This window comes from Megalopta genalis, unplaced genomic scaffold (assembly GCF_051020955.1).
Source record: "Megalopta genalis isolate 19385.01 unplaced genomic scaffold, iyMegGena1_principal scaffold0070, whole genome shotgun sequence".
NCBI classification, from domain to species: Eukaryota; Metazoa; Arthropoda; class Insecta; order Hymenoptera; family Halictidae; genus Megalopta; species Megalopta genalis.
In genome coordinates this window covers 17,445-31,244 of record NW_027476139.1, presented here as the reverse complement: position 1 = coordinate 31,244, position 13,800 = coordinate 17,445, and the positions used below count along the sequence as shown (strand labels likewise).

Sequence of the window (13,800 nt, the reverse complement as noted above, 5' to 3'; positions counted from 1 at the left end):
GAAAGTAAAACTGATGTTTCTGACGTAAAGTCAAAATCAGTGGGTGAATCTAGTAAGTCTGTTGATGGGAAAACAAATAAACTAGAGAGTATAAATCCGAACAGAATCAATGAAAAATTCCATAATGGTAATATGGAAATGACAGTAGATAGATCTTCTTCTCATAACAATACAAATACAGATAGTAAAAATAGCAATAAAAGAATGTTATCAGAACCAAGAAGGAGCGATAGGATTAAAAGGAAACCGCACATTTCATATGATGAGGAGGACATGTCGATTGATTATATGATGTGTGCACAATCGGTAGTTTGTGAAACTCCTGCATCATATCAGGAAATAAATAACAGAAATGATAGGGAACAATGGGAACAAGCTATTAGAGGAGAAATTAATTCTCTTATGCTAAATAAAACTTGGACATTAGTACCAAGGCCTAGCAATAGAAATATAGTAAATTGTAAATGGGTATTTACGATAAAAGATGATGAATTTGGAAATCCATTAAGATATAAAGCTCGGTTGGTTGCAAAAGGGTTTAGCCAAAAGTATTTAGTAGATTATAATGAAACCTTTGCTCCGGTTGCAAGGATTTCAAGTTTCAGATTTATAATTGCTTATGCTAATCAATATAATCTATTAATCCATCATATGGATGTAAAAACCGCGTTTTTGAACGGTATATTGAAAGAGGAAATTTATATGAGAGTACCTGAGGGAATTGAAAGCAAACAGAATCAAGTTTGTAAATTAAATAAAGCTTTATATGGATTGAAACAAGCAGCAAGATGTTGGTTTGAAGAATTCGAAAAGGCTCTTAAAGAAATAGTTGATCACTGTATTTATGTTTTAGATAAAGGAGATATTTCTAAAAATATCTATGTAGTTTTATATGTCGATGATTTGGTAATTACGACAGCAAATATCGTAACAATGAATAACTTCAAAGATTACTTAATGAACAGGTTTTCAATGCTGGACCTTGGTCAAATTAAATTGTTTCTTGGTATTAGAATTGAAAAGACTGGAGAAAATATAACTCTAGACCAAAGTACTTATATTAGAAAAGTATTAAAGAAATTTAATATGGATAATTGTAAACCCATAAATACTCCACTTGAAAGTAAGCTTAATTATGAAGCCCTGAATTCAGACGAACAATATGAGGCACCTTGTCGAAATGTTATTGGTTGTTTGATGTATATTATGATCTGTACACGACCTGATCTATGTGTAGCTGTGAGCATTTTGAGCAGATACACAAATAAAAGGAATAAGGAATTATGGATATGTCTTAAAAGAGTTTTAAGATATTTGAAAGGTACGACAGACATCAAGCTAACGTACACAAGAGGTACATATGATAACATCTTGACAGGGTGTGCTGATTCAGATTGGGGTGGAGACGATATGTGCGATAGAAAAAGCACAACAGGATATATATTTAAATTGTTTGAAAAATGTACAATTAGTTGGAATACGAAAAAGCAATCATCAGTCGCGGTTTCTTCAACTGAGGCTGAATACATGGCTTTGTTTGAAGCAGTTAAAGAAGCATTATGGTTAAAATCTTTAGCAATCAGTATCAAAGTAAATATGTCAGAATCCATAGTAATCTATGAAGACAATAATGGTTGTATTAGTATTGCAAACAATCCAACTGGTCACAAAAGATCAAAACATAACGATATTAAATATCACTTTACCAGAGAGCAGGTAGAGAATAAAGTGATAATATTAAAATATATTCCAACAGGTCACCAATTGGCAGATATGCTGACCAAGCCACTTCCAGGACAGAAGTTCATCCAAATGAGAGTTGGAATGGGCGTACAATAATATAATTTCTTTTTTGTTCAATTATTATAAAAAGTAAATGGTCTGGTCAGGTTTTTCTGGGTTTCCCTTGACCCTCAGCAACAAATGTTGGACCATATTGTATTTCCCCAGAAGAGAGAAGGTATATCATATCTAGTTAATAAATATAAGAATATTAGACATACATATTTTTTTGTTACATATAAATCAAGTATTTCTTTCTTGTTTAATTTCTGAGGGGGCGTGTTGAAATTTTAGCCTCGAACAAAAATTAATCTATAGTTTACTTAGTACTAAGATACTAAGATATCGGTTTACATTTTCGCCGGATCCGTCAGCGGGCAACGACGGCGATGTAAACTGTATATAGTAGATACCGCGATACATCATCACCGGTACCATTAGATACACATCGTGCCCTGACTGTTTGGGGATCCCAGCGTCACGTATACAATGTGAAACGCGACAAATAAAACGTCTCTGATTGGTGGATAAGACGAACCCAAGAAGGGTATAAAAGAAGCGTTTTTTCTTACCGGACTCTCAGTAGAGTTTGGTCGCTCGATCGTTTTCGCCTATATACCTTCTCTCAATAAAGGAATAAAATAAAGTCTTTTTAAGAAAAGAATTAGAATCATATTCATTTTCATTCCATAATCCCAACATTAATGATGGTACTGAGATAATTATTAGTATAATTATGGGTGTAATAGTTCATATAAGTTCAATGTTATTATTTTTTAATAATTTTAAATTTAAAAATTAATTATTTAAGATAAAAATTATGATATATATAGTAAGTCTGATGATTGTTGTTAGAAGAATTATTGTAAAGTTATAGAAATAAATTAAATTATCTGCAAAAGGTGAGTATTTCATGTAGCCATTTTTAATTAGATATTTATGAAAGAAGATTCAATTATATTAATAAATTATTTTAATAAAAATTATTGAATTTTATATATGAGGCTTAAACTCATTGCACTTAATCTGCCATATTAAATTTATTTCTTAAGGATAATTGGGATTTCATTAAATCTACGATTTAATGGAGGATAATTTATTAATCATTCTAACGATGAATGATTAAATTTAAATAGAATTAATCGTTTTATTATAAATCTTTCTAGAATAATTATAATTAATAGCATTATACTATTGAAGGAAATTATTGATCCAATAGATGAAATAATATTTCAACAATAATAAGCATCAGGATAATCAGAGTATCGTCGTGAGAAGAAAGTTATATTAACCCCAATGAATATTATAATAAATTGGAAGTTTAGTAAATGCCTATTTAAAGTTAATCCAGTAAAAACTGGGAATCAGTGAATTAAATTTGCAATAATTGCAAAGACTGCACCTATTGAAAGTACATAATGAAAATGACCAATAACATAATATGTGTCATGAAGAATGATATCAATAGAAGAGTTTGATAATATAATTCCTGTTAAACCTCCCATGGTAAATAGAATAATAAAACCTAGAGATCAAATAATAGATGGGTCCAAATAAATTTTAGAACCACAATAAGTTGCTAATCAGCTAAATACTTTGATTTCAGTTGGGATAGCAATAATTATTGTTGCGGAAGTGAAGTAAGCGCGTGTATCAACATCTAGTCCTACTGTAAATATATGATGGGCTCATGCAATGAATCCTAAAAATCCAATCCCTAATATGGCATAAATTATTCTTAGGTTACCAAAAATTTCTTTTTTTCCTCTTTCATTAAAAATAATATGAGAAATTAATCCAAATCCGGGTAAAATTAAAATATATACTTCAGGATGACCAAAAAACCAGAATAAATGTTGGTATAAAATAGGGTCGCCTCCACCTGATGGATCAAAAAATGACGAATTTAAATTTCGGTCTATAAGTAATATAGTAATAGCTCCAGCTAAGACAGGGAGTGATAATAAAAGTAAAATTGCAGTAATTTTTACAGATCAAGGAAATAATGGAATTTGGTCAAAATTTAATGATAAATTTTTTATTAATATAATTGAAGCAATAAAATTCATTGCTCCTATAATTGAAGAAATCCCAACAATATGAAGAGAAAAGATAGTAAAATCTACTGAAGATCTTGGATGAAAGTCTATTGAAGATAATGGGGGGTAAATTGTTCATCCAGTTCCTGATCCTGTATTAAGAATATTTCTTAATATTAAAAGTATTAAAGATGGAATTAATAGTCAAAATCTTATATTATTTATACGTGGGAAAGCTATGTCAGGAGCACCAATTATTAATGGGACTAATCAATTTCCAAATCCTCCAATTATGAAAGGTATAACTATAAAAAAAATTATAATAAAAGCATGAGACGTTACAATGGAGTTATAAATTTGGTCATTATTAATTCATCCTCCTGGAGTTCTTAATTCTATACGAATAATTATTCTTAATGAAGCTCCTATAGTAGCAGCTCATATAGCAAAAATGAAATATAATATTCCAATATTTTTATGATTAGTTGAATAAAATTATTTTTTATTTTTAATTAAGATGTAATTATTCTTATAAATATATTAAACTTTGAAGGTTTAAAGTTTAATTAACTTAAAATCTTACTTTAATTAATATTATGCCTGAATAAAAGGAATAAATTGTAAATTTATTAATGAAATTATGAATTTCTAATATTAATATACTGTGATTATTGAATAAAATTTTAATTAAAATTTTTTTTAATTTATGTAATTTAAGAAAAATGTTAAATTGCAAGTTTAAATATAATAATAAAATATTCATAAATTAATATATATAGTTAAATGCAAAAGTAAAGAAAATTATGATTATAAATATATAGTAACTTAAGAAAGTTATATTTAATTGGTTAGATTTAAATTTGTAATTAAATTTAGTTATATAATTATAGTAAGTAATATTTGTAAAATTTAAATAATTAAAACATATAATAATAGAGGCTAAAATGTAAATTATTCTATATATATATATGTGATTTTTAATTATATTTTGTAATATTATTCATTTTATCGAAAAGGTCAAAAATGGTGGTAATTGTGCATTTATAAATATAATAATATTAAATATAAATTTATTTTTACTAAAAAAATAGTTTATACTATTTTTGTGGTAGATTTTATATTCATTTAAAATTTTTAGAGTTATTCATACGGTGATTCTATAAAATATTAAATATCAATATAATAAATAATCATTTGTATATGATGCAATAATGATAAATCTTGTATGAAATATTGAGGAGTAGTTTAATAATAGGGGATAGGAATTAGTATTAAAAGCTATTAAAGTAGGTATAATTCCTCTAATTAATAAAATAGATAAAATTAATTTATTTTCTGGGATAATTATAGAAAATATAATCAATGGTGTAATTTTAACTAATACTAAGGCTGTAAATATTATTTCATATGAAATTTCTTTTATAATTCAATTTATTCAGTAATTTATTGGGTAAATTCCTAATTTTAGCCAAAGACCAAATAATAAAATAAAATTAAAAGTTGTTTCAAGGCAAAATATTAGTCCTGTTAAAATTATAAATGATGCTAAAGTAGAAATTAAATAAAATGTTATAGCTGCCTTTTTTAAATAGTGATAATTTAATATAATAGCAAAAGTTATAGTGGTTATTTCAAATGAAATTCATATTAAGAATGGTTCTGAGATTAAAGCAATTGTTGCTCTAAAAGTTAATAATATAATTAAGCATAATCAAGTGAAAGTTGTACAATATACTATAATTATATATAATTAAAAGATGAATATTGATTATAATTTATTATAAATTACAAATATAAATTATTTTGGGGGCACTTAATTATATTTTATTGTATTAGCATATAAAATTTTGAATTTTATAGAATTAATTAAAATTAATAAATATAATTGTATAATAATATACATAAAAGATGAAATATCTATTTTTAGAGTATGAATCTACTAGCTTAAATTTAGCTTATTTATATAAATGATTAATATTTATTTTTATTAATATTTAAATTAATAATTTATATATATATATATATATAATTTAAGTTAAGTTATAATGGAAAATTAAAAATTATTTGATAATTTAAAATTTAGATACAGATTAATACTTTATGAGTCACTAATTCTGGAGTTCGTTCAATAAGAGAAATTATAATAAATTTTATTATATTTTATTTTATTTATAATATTAATTGATTTATATAATCATTAATTAATTAATATATATATATATACATATATAATAATAATAATAATAATAATAATTAATAAATATTTATTTTTTAAAAAGATTGGAAATTTAAATAAAGTTAAAAAAATATATTTTAATTTAAATATAATATTTATATAATAAAATAACTTATTAGGATTTAAATTATTTAATTAATATAAAAATAATTTAAAATGTAACGTTAGGATTATAATTTATTAGGTATTTTCATTACAATAATAATTTTATTACTATGAATTTTAATTTAAATATAATATTTATATAATAAAATAACTTATTAGGATTTAAATTATTTAATTAATATAAAAATAATTTAAAATGTAACGTTAGGATTATACTTTATTAGGTATTTTTATTACAATAATAATTTTATTACTATGAATTTTAATTTAAATATAATATTTATATAATAAAATAACTTATTAGGATTTAAATTATTTAATTAATATAAAAATAATTTAAAATGTAACGTTAGGATTATAATTTATTTGGTATTTTTATTACAATAATAATTTTATTACTATAAATTTTAATTTAAATATAATATTTATATAATAAAATAATTTATTAGGATTTAAATTATTTATTTTTAAATAAAATAGTATATTTAAATTAGAATTATTATAAATTATTAGTATAAAATTTTAAATTTATATTAATTAATTATTGATTAAATTTAATTTATTATAAAAATAAAAAAAATATAATTATTATTATAGTAATTTAAGATAATTACTAATTTTACTTAAATTATTAAAGGAAAATTTATGATTTTGGTTGCTAAGGGGGTTTTTTGACCATTTTTGTGGGTTTTTGATGGTCATTTTTGGGGGTTTTTCGACCATTTTTGGAGATTTTTGGTCAGGTTATCATTTTTTTTATTTTTTTCATTAAACATTTATTGGTTAAATATTTATATATTAATAAACGATTTTACGATATATAATTTGTTAATTATATTTAATTATATTGTATTGAGATTTATAAATTTATTCTACTTCTTATAAGAAGTAGGATCAATAATTATTCTATAAATATATAAATATATTTATTAAACCTTCATTATTTATCTAAATGGGTCCATTTATATATATCTATGAGGACAGGTCATATGTCTAAATTTATAGTTGATCTATTAAAAATACATTTTAATAAACTCAATACTTCTGTGATTATTATTTTATAAATTTGTAATATATATATATATTTATATATATATAAATATATTATATATATACATTTAATTATAGTTAATTAATAAAATATTTAATTTGATATAGATATTATTATATATATTAATAAATTAATAAAATCTAAATAAATATATATATATATATATGTATATATAAAGTTAGGGGTAAAAAATTAATCAAATTAGAATTTGTATGAAAATATATTTATATAGCCATTTATTTTCATATAAATATTATATTTGAATTAGAATTTGTATGAAAATATATTTATATAGCCATTTATTTTTATATAAATATTATATTTGAATTAGAATTTGTATGAAAATATATTTATATAGTCATTTATTTTTATATAAATATTGTATTTGAATTAGAATTTGTATGAAAATATATTCATATAGCTATTTATTTTTATATAAATATTGTATTTAAATTAGAATTATTATAAATTATTAATATAAAATTTTAAATTTATATTAATTAATTATTGGTTATATTTAATTTATTATAAAAAATATAAAAATATAATTATTATTATAGTAATTTAAGATAATTATTAATTTTACTTAAATTATCAAAGAAATTTTCATGTTTTTGGGTGCCAAGGAGGTTTTTTGGCCGTTTTTGGGGGTTTTTTGTCCGTTTTTTGGGGTTTTTTGTCCGTTTTTTGGGGTTTTTTGTCCGTTTTTTGGGGTTTTTCGACCATTTTTGGAGATTTTTGGACAGGTTATCATTTTTTTTATTTTTTTCATTAAACATTTATTGGTTAAATATTTATATATTAATAAATGATTTTACGATATATAATTTGTTAATTATATTTAATTATATTGTAGTGAGATTTATAAATTTATTCTACTTCTTATAAGAAGTAGGATCAATAATTATTATATAAATATCTAAATATATTTATTAAACCTTCATTATTTATCTAAATGGATCCATTTATATATATCTATGAGGACAGGTCATATGTCTAAATTTATAGTTGATCTATTAAAAATACATTTTAATAAACTCAATAATTCTGTGATTATTATTTTATAAATTTGTAATATATATATATATTTATATATATATAAATATATTATATATATACATTTAATTATAGTTAATTAATAAAATATTTAATTTGATATAGATATTATTATATATATTAATAAATTAATAAAATCTAAATAAATATATATATATATATATAATATATATGGTTAATTATTAAATTATAAATAATAATAAATTAATAAATAAATTTAATGATTAACATAATAATAATTTATTAATAATTAAATAATTAATAAATCATATTTAATATATATATATATATAAAGTTAGGGGTAAAAAATTAATCAAATTAGAATTTGTATGAAAATATATTCATATAGCCATTTATTTTCATATAAATATTATATTTGAATTAGAATTTGTATGAAAATATATTTATATAGCCATTTATTTTCATATAAATATTATATTTGAATTAGAATTTGTATGAAAATATATTTATATGGCCATTTATTTTTATATAAATATTATATTTGAATTAGAATTTGTATGAAAATATATTTATATAGTCATTTATTTTTATATAAATATTGTATTTGAATTAGAATTTGTATGAAAATATATTTATATAGCCATTTATTTTTATATAAATATTATATTTGAATTAAAATTTGTATGAAAATATATTTATATAATTATTTATTTTTAAACAAAATATTATATTTAAGTTAGATTTTGTATGAAAGTATATTTTTATAGTTATTTATTTTTAAATAAAATGTATTTAAATTATAATTATTATAAAAATGTATTTATATATTATTTATTTTTAAATTAAATATTACAATTAAATTAAAATTGTTTTAATTAATATATTATGAATTTTTAAATTTATAAAATTATTATATTAAATAAATTTTTAATTGGATTTTTATTATAGATGAATTTTATTATAGAATGTTATTTAATATTAGTATTAATATATTTAATTAAAGGTTATTTTATAGTAATGATTTTATTGTTTAATTAAATGTACTAATAAATTAAATTTTTTTAAAATTTTATTATAGGAAATAAAGTTTTAATTGAATTTTTATTATAGATGAATTTTATTATAGAATATTATTTAATGTTAGTATTAATATATTTAATTAAAGATTATTTTATAGTAATAATTTTATTGCTTTAATTAAATATATTAATAAATTAAATTTTTTTAAAATTTAATTTTAGGATATAAATTTTTAATTGGATTTTTATTTTAAATGAATTTTATTATAGAATATTATTTAATGTTAATATCAATATATTTAATTAAAGATTATTTTATAGCAATGATTTTATTTAAATTAAATGTACTAATAAAATAAATTTTTTTAAAATTTTATTATAGGAAATAAAGTTTAAATTGAATTTTTATTGTAAATGAATTTTATTATAGAATATTATTTAATGTTAATATTAATATATTTAATTAAAGATTATTTTATAGTAATGATTTTATTTAAATTAAATGTGTTAATAAATTAAATTTTTTTAAAATTTTATTATAGGATATAAATTTTTAATTGAATTTTTATTGTAGATGAATTTTATTATAGAATATTATTTAATATTAGTATTAATATATTTAATTAAAAATTATTTTATAGTAATGATTTTATTTAAATTAAATGTACTAATAAATTAAATTTTTTAAAAATTTTATTATAGGAGATAAAGTTTTAATTGAATTTTTATTGTATGTAAATTTTATTATAAAATATTATTTAATATTAATATTAATATATTTAATTAAAGGTTTTTTTATAGCAATGATTTTATTTTAATTGAAATATATTAATAAAATAAATTTTTTTAAAATTTTATTATAGGAAATAAAGTTTTAATTGGATTTTTATTGTATGTAAATTTTATTATAGAATATTGTTTAATGTTAATATTAATATATTTAATTAAAGGTTATTTATAGTAATGATTATATTGTCTTAATTAAATGTATTAATAAAATAATTTTTTTTAAAAATTTTATTATAATAAATAAAGGTTTAATTGAATTTTTATTTATTATAAATTTTATTTTAGAATATTGTTTAATATTAGTATTAATATATTTAAATAAAGATTATTTTATATTAATAATTTTTTTATTTTAATTAAATATATTGATTTATTAATAGATAATATTAGATTAATTTTAATTTAATATATATATATATATATATATATATATATATATATATATATATATATATATATATATAATTAGTTAAATTTTATTTTAATAATAAGTTAGGAGTAAATTATTATTATTATAAATTTAATAATATTTATATTATTAATAAATTAATTTATTAATTAAAATTAATATATTATAAAAATTTTAGTTTAATAAAAAATTGGTTCATTTACATTGAAAGGATTCTTGAATAAGGAAAATTTTAAGTATATATTTTATTATTATATTATTTTAATTATGGATAAAATAATTAACTATAAGATTTATTTTATAAATAAAAATTTTTGAGTTATAAAAATTTAAAAAGTTTTTATATTGATATTAGAGTTTGAATAAGAAATTTAAATTAAATAATGGTGAAATTAGTGCCAGCACCAGCGGTTAAACTAATGTTATTAGTTAATTTTAATAATTTTTAAATTATTTAAGAGTAATTAATTATTAAGTAAATAAGTATTAGTTAACTGAAATTTTTAATATTAATAGGCTTAATAATTAAAATTTAATTATTTAATAAGGTTTTTAAAAAGACTAGGATTAGATACCCTATTATAAAATTATAATTTATTAGTTTAAAGTTAATAATTAAATGTAAAACATTAAAATTAAATAATTTGGCAGTTTTATACTCTTATTAGGGGAACCTGTAATTAATCGATAGTCCACGTTAAGATTTACTTAGATTTATTAATTTATGTATTGTCGTTTTCAAATTTTATGGAGATATAAATTTTTTAATATTAGATAATGATTAAATTTAATTTACTGATAATAATTCAGATCAAAACATAGTTTATCTAAGATATTATATGGGTTACTTTTAATTTAAAGTTTTTTAGTGTTATATTTAATTATAATTATCTAGAAAGGATTTAATAGTAAATTTAAATAATTATTTAAATTGAAATAAGTTATATAAAGTGTACAAATTGCCCGTCACTTTCATTAAAAATGGAATAAGTCGTAACATAGTAAAGGTATTGGAAAATGTTTTTATTAAAATTTTAATTGAATAAATAAAGTGTTTCATTTAGAATGAAATAATTCTTAGTTAAGAAAATTTTATTTATTTAATTTAATATTATTATATAAATGTGAGTTTTATTTTTTTTTCTAAAAATTATTATATAATTTTAAGTTTTAGTATTTATTTAAGAATAAATTTAATAATTTTAGAATGTATTGTGAAAGATTTTAATGATATTATTTAAAGTAAAAGTTAATTTTGTACCTTTTGTATCAGGGTTAATTAATTAGTAGTTATATTTTTTAATTTTCTCGAAAATAATTTAATATCATTTTTTATGTGTCATAATAATTGTTAATATTAAGTTAGTTGTGAAAAGTAATTCGATTTTATTGATATCTAGTTTTTTTAGAAATGAATTTAATGCATATATTAATTTATCTATATGTATAAATAATTATTTAATAAAAATAATTAATAGAAAAAATTTAAGGGTTAAACTTTAAATTTATTATATAATTTGGGGGATTAAAAGTTAGTAAATGATTTATTTTAAAATTTTGTTAATCTTGAAGATAATTTAATAATTTAAATTAAAGTTTAATAATTTATAGTAAATATATATATATTTATAAAAAAAAAATGTAAATAATTAATTTATTATTATAATGGTTAAATTAGTAAATTTTAAATATTTATATTATAATTAAAGTGATAAGTAATTTTAAGGAATTCGGCAAAGTATAATATTCACCTGTTTAACAAAAACATGTCTTTTTGTTTATAATTTAAAGTCAGCCCTGCACAATGAATTTTTTTAAATCGCTGCGGTATTTTGACTGTACGAAGGTAGCATAATCATTTGTCTTTTAATTGAGGACTAGAATGAAGGGGTTAATGAGATATAAACTGTCTAAAATTAAATAAATAATTTAGATTTTAAGTAAAAATACTTAAATAATATAAGGGGACGAGAAGACCCTATAGAATTTAATAGATTTAGTTATATTTAGTTTAGTTAAATAATAATATTATTAAATTTATTTTATTGGGGGGATATTTAAATTTAAATAACTTTAAAAAATTATTATCATAAATTTATGTAAGGTAAATGATTGTTTAATAAAAATAATTAGAAAAATTACCTTAGGGATAACAGCATAATATTTTTGGAGAGATTATATTGATAAAAATGTTTATGACCTCGATGTTGAATTAAGAATAAAATTAAGTGCAGTAGCTTAATTATTGAGTCTGTTCGACTTATTATATCTTACATGATTTGAGTTCAGATCGGCGTGAGCCAGATCGGTTTCTATCTTTTATAATTTTAAATAATTTTGTACGAAAGGACTAATTATTTTTATTTTATTAATAATTTAAGTTATGAAATAAATTATTATTTTGGTAGAATAAAGTGCGGTAAATTTAGGATTTATTTATGTAAGAAATTACAAATAATAATGTTAATATCTAATATTTTATTTAATTGTTTTTTAATAATTTTATTGATATTAAAAATATTATTAAGTTTAGCTTATTTAACTTTATTTGAACGAAAAATTTTAAGTTATATACAAAGTCGTAAGGGGCCTAATAAAGTTGGGATTTTAGGAGTTTTACAACCTTTTAGTGATGCTTTAAAATTACTATTAAAGGAATTTTTTATTATTGAGAGTATTAGTTTTTATTATTATTTATTGATACCGATATTAATAATTATTTTATCATTTATAATGTGATTTGCTTATCCTTATTATGTTAATTGAATTTCAATAGATATGGGTTTATTATTATTATTAAGTTTATTGGGTATTAATGTTTATCCTGTAATATTAATAGGATGATCATCAAGTTCAAATTATTCAATATTAGGTTCTATTCGTTCTATTGCACAATCTATTTCTTATGAAGTTAGTTTATTTTTAATTTTTTTTGTTATAATTATTATAATTGAGGATTTTAATATAATTAGATTTATTAAATTTCAATTTATAATTAGATTTATTGTTTTTATATACCCTATTTATTTAATTTTTTTTTTAAGAATATTGATTGAGCTTAATCGTACTCCTTTTGATTTAGTTGAGGGTGAATCAGAATTAGTTTCTGGATTTAATACAGAATATTATGGTAGATTATTTACAATAATTTTTATGTCTGAATATTTAATAATTGTTTTTGTTAGATTTTTAATTTCACTAATATTTTTAGGATTTGGTTTAATAAATATTATATTTAATATATCTATATTAATTCATATATTTATAATCATTTGAATTCGTAGAGTTTTGCCTCGTATGCGGTATGATGATTTAATAAATTTATGTTGAAAAAAGGTACTAACTTTGGCTTT

The 13,800-nt window shown here is 18.9% G+C and overlaps 1 pseudogene; it reads right to left on the bottom strand.

The window, feature by feature from the left end:
* Positions 1-3,459: 3,459 nt before the first annotated feature.
* On the bottom strand, positions 3,460-4,310 carry LOC143261865 (cytochrome c oxidase subunit 1-like; annotated as a pseudogene).
* Between the last annotated feature and the right edge of the window lie 9,490 nt (positions 4,311-13,800).